The sequence below is a fragment of the Fukomys damarensis genome, unplaced genomic scaffold (assembly GCF_012274545.1).
Source record: "Fukomys damarensis isolate Sample0158 unplaced genomic scaffold, DMR_v1.0_HiC HiC_scaffold_37, whole genome shotgun sequence".
Lineage (NCBI taxonomy): Eukaryota > Metazoa > Chordata > Mammalia > Rodentia > Bathyergidae > Fukomys > Fukomys damarensis.
The window spans coordinates 68,048,522-68,053,675 of NW_022900949.1; positions in this window are offsets into that span (position 1 = coordinate 68,048,522).

Sequence of the window (5,154 nt, forward strand, 5' to 3'; positions counted from 1 at the left end):
AAAAAAAAAAAAAAAAAAAAAAAAAGGTTGAAAATCAATGACCTAACGAAACACTATTAATAATTGAATCCAGGGATGAATAAGAGATTATATTTTATGATCCAGTAAAGTTTCATAAAATTACAAAATTTATCTCTCAAAACCCAATGTAATTCACCAAATTAACAGTATATAGAAGAAAAATTACAGGATCACCTCAATGTATGAAAAAAAAGCATTTGACAAAATTCCAGTTATTCATGATAAAATATCAGCAAAGATAATAAATCTGACAGAGTACCTATAAAACATATATACCTAATGTTAACTATATGGTAAAATATTGAACTTATCTTTGATGCCAGGAAGCCAGACAAATGCTCATTGTTACCCTTTGTACTAACATCATGTTGGATGAACTAGCAACTATGACAAGAAAATAAAAGACAAAAAGATTTGGAAATGAGGGAGTGACACTGTTTTTGGTTTCAGATGATATGACAGTGTGTACATAGACTTATCTAGTGACTTTGCTAAATTGAACTATACTATTCAGTATTGTGAAGTTTTCATTTGTTCCCCCAAATTTACCTACAGATTCAAAGTAATCAAAATCAAAATTCCAGTAAATGTTTTGTGAACATTGATAATGTTTATATAGAAATGCAAATGGTCTAAAATAGGAAACTCCTGAAGAAAAACACAAAACTGATGGCTTACACTATCACCTTTCAAGATTTTCCACAAAGCTACAGTGATTCCGACAGCATGGCATTCGTCCAAGGACAGGCAAGTAAACCAATAAAATAAAGATCCTAGAAATACTGTAGCAGTTAGTCTATATATACAAGATCACAAATTCCAGCCCAACCTGGGAAATGTTGTGACTTAACAAGACCTGTCTCAAAATAATTTTTATTTTAAAAAGCTGGAGATGTAGCTCAGTCAAGAAAGCTGTAAGTTCAATCTCCAATACAGAAGCACATAAGGAAAAAGGAGAAGGACAAGAAGGAGGAGGAGGAGAAATAAAGAAAAAACAGGCTGATGATATAAATTATTGATTATTGGTTAGGAGTTCAAGCTAGTAAAAAACTCTTACATACTCTCTCTGACTGTATAAATAAATTATAGGTGATTTATATAAATGATAAATATATAACTTTTCTTTGACTCAGAAATTGCTTCCCTAAGTATGAACCCAGGAAAAATAAAAGAGGCTTTGCGTCTAGAAGAAGACATATATGAGAATGTTTACAATAATTATTTTAATAATAAACCAAAACAAGGTAAATGTCCATTAACAAAAGAGAAAATAAATTCTGGCCTAAATACACAATGGAATACTACACAGTAATAAAAAATGCACAAGCCAAATTGATCGACTCTCACAAATTTTAAGCTTAGCAAAATAATCTAGACACAATAGAGCATATATTATATTTCCATTTATACGAATGTCGAGAGGGAAATGGTTTACTTCATTTTTCAGTAATTAATCTTAAAGGTAAATCAAAGTTGCACTGAGCCAGGAATTTAGTTTAGTGGTGCCACTCCTGCCTCACAAGCACAAGGTCCTGAGTTTGATTCCCAGTACAGCAGCAGCAGCAGCAGTGGGGGAGAGAGGGGGGGGAGGAAGAAGAAAGAAAGTTTCACTTATATAATATATTAAAACAAAACCATCTGTAAATGGATGTGATCAAATGATCAGTTATTCTTGCTATTCTGAACCCAATGCCCTGTAATCTAATCACTGTTGAGTTGGGTAAACTATACAGAAGCTCACTGTTTTTGAAAGTTTATTAAATAAGACAAAGAATAAGCTCTCTAAAACATTACATATCTGACCCCTGTAGTGGAATAATACTTTAAGATATTAATTACTGGGCCTCCCAGGGTTAGTACTTCAGGATATCCCTCTGGCTCCTCTTCCTACTCAAGCTTGGGATGACTTAGATGCACTTTGCCTCAGGGTAGGAAGGAGACAGCAGAGAGGGAAAGAATCCTTTTTAATTTTTAATTCCTACTGTGTAGGAGGAATCAGAAACAGCAAAGGATAAAGGATTCTGAAGAACAGATAATGACTCATAGTTGGTGTTTCCCACATTCAACCATGGTTTTACAAAACTTCCTGGATCAGTGGGAGAGCAAGACTAGAGGAGAGGTTTGAAAAGCTGGAGAAATGTCCTGTGCCTTGGCTTCATGGGGCTGTGTGCCAGGGGTAGGAATGGGGGTTGGAGTGGAACTGATAGAAATCCAGTCAGGTTTGAGGGATTTAGGGCAAGGGGATATATTCTCGTTTCTCAAGTGAATCTGAAGAGTATAAACCTCCCTGATTTAGCCTTCCCTGAGTATCTGCAACAAATAAAGTGCTTCTTTGGGGGTGTCTTAGATATGGGCCTGAAGCTGCCTCCTAGAATCCCAAGAGTCCCAAGCCAACATGGGACAAGAACCAAAAAGTGGACCCAAAAGTAGGCTGACAGAAGCCAAAAAGAACCACACCGGGAGAGGCCCAGAGGTGGGAATTGGGAGTGAGATAGACAGCACAGTGTGGAGAAGAAATGCAGTGTACCCTGCTTCATAGATGGCTACCAAAAGCCAGCTGTTCTTTCTCAAAGCCATGACATAACATAACCCTCCTTAGATAAAATTTTTTGTGAACATTGATAATGTTTATATAGAAATGCAAATGACCTAAAATAGGAAACTCCTGAAGAAAAACACAAAACTGATGGCTTACACTATCACCTTTCAAGATTTTCCACAAAGCTACAGTGATTCAGACAGCATGGCATTCGTCCAAGGATAGGCAAGTAAACCAATAAAATAAAGATCCTAGAAATACTGTAGCGGTCAGTCTATATATACAAGATCACAAATTCCAGCTCAACCTGGGAAATATGATTTAAGACCTGTCTCAAAATAATTTTTATTTTAAAAAGCTGGAGATGTAGCTCAGTCAAGAAGGCCATAAGTTCAATCTCCAATACAGGAGCACATAAGGAAAAAGGAGAAGGACAAGGAGGAGGAGGAGGAGGAGGAGGAGAAATAAAGAAAAAACAGGCTGATGATATAAATTATTGATTATTGGTTAGGAGTTCAAGCTAGTAAAACTTGGAACTTAGATAAAAACTAAGAAACAAAGGGGAATCCTAAGGCTAAAATATGAACACAGTTATTAAAGAAAAACAACGAACACCTCCAGCACAACTGGATGCACCATGAGCTTTTCCAGAATGCAAGTTTGGGACTGTGGTGTATTCCAACTCTGCTCAACATACTCTGCTAAGCAGCATAACAAAGCTATTTGGTGATACCTATTTCCCTTTGCAAAAGCCCATTAATACTTTCAGTTATAAGACACTAAAGAAAGGGGAATTTTCCTAAATATTAGTGGAGGTCATAGCAGGGAGCTAGGCTGCATTTGTCTGTCACCGACACCCGTTATGGCATATAAGTGGAAAAAAGAACAATTTCACGTTTTCCCAGATCCCAGGCAAATGGCACTAGCTTGACCTCTCAGACACTCCCAACTCAGATTGGAACCAAAGTTAATCCCTCTCGCTCTCTGTTTCTCCTTCACTACCTATGGTTTCAATCTGGGTAAAGAATGTATGAGAAGTCAAGCCCAGGCCATTTATCTTATGCAATTGTCATGTTTCTGCTTTCTGTGATAGGTGGCGGTATCTCTCTTGCACCTTGACTCAGAAGGAGGAGAAATTTCCCTAATATTAGATTGAGAGTGTAGTAGGGTGTCACGGACATGGGAGCCGGAGTGGTGACACTGGTCTGCTGCCACTGATACTAGTTACCTACCACTGACATGCATTACATCATAAAGCTGTAGGCGCAAATTTATTCTTTGTTTTTTTTCTCACTGAGTTTATTGGTCCATCTTAGGTACAGTTACAGTACAGTACAGTACAGTTACATTCATCACTGGGATCTTGTACCTCTCCATGACAGGTCTTGGTTCTCATTTTTTCCCCTTACCACTGCTCTCCCTGCACCCCCTCATGCCTTCCCTATTTACAAATACTTTATTTTCATTTTTTCACTTTCTCATTTTTTTCCTTTTCCGTTATTTCCTTTCCCCCACCCTTCTCACTTTCCCTACACCTTTAGCCCTTTTCTCCCTATTTCACATTGTCAATTATACCATTTGGATCTTATGTACCATTATAGTTTTTCACACCAGAGAAACTATTCGGTATTTACACATGTGCGACTTATTTATTTCACTTAAGAGTATATCTTCAAAATGTATCCATTTTCCTATGAATGAATCTAATTTTTCATTCTTTTTTTTCTTTTTATTGAGTTTATTGGTGCAATCTAATTATACAATACAGTTATATTCATCATTGGTATCCTGTACCTTTACATAATAGTTCTTGATTCTCATTTTTTCCCTTGTCCCTGCCCTCCCTTCATCCCCTCCTTCCCTACCCATTTACAAACACTTTATTTCCACTTTTTCAGTTTCTCATATTTTTTCCTGTCCCTTATTACCTCTCCCCCACCCTTCCCACTTTCCCTACACCTTTAGCCCTTTACTTCCTATTTCACATTATTAATTATCTCATTAGGATCCTGTTTACTATTATAGTTTTCCACACCAGTGAAACTATTCAGTATTTCAGTTAAAGAAATCTCTGTATGAACATTAAAAATAGGGAATCCTAAAATAAAACTAAACAGGAAAGTAAAAGAGAAAAGACAATGATGTAAGATTAAAATAATCCTTAATTCTGAAGATGAAAATGGTCCCTTAACATATTTAAACTGCTTCTTGCTCTTGTAGTCTTATCTTATTCTTTTTTTTATTATTTAGAGAATACTTTATTAGTTTCTGTAATCAAACCCACGTAGATATGACCTCACATAATTTTTTTTGCACATTTTAGTATAATTTAATGAACAACTCATTAGATGTTTAATTTTTCATTCTTTATGGTGAGTAGCATTCCATTTTATAGAAAAACCACATCTTCTTTATCCAGTCTCCAACTGATGGGCAAATGGGCTGTTTCTAAGTTTTAGCTATCACAAACTGTGCTGCTATAAACATGGGTGTGCATATATCACTGTGATATGATTCTTTTAATTGTTTTGTAAAGATACCCAGCAGAGGGATGGCTGGGTCAAATGGAACCTCCAGTCAAAGCTTTGAGGTAT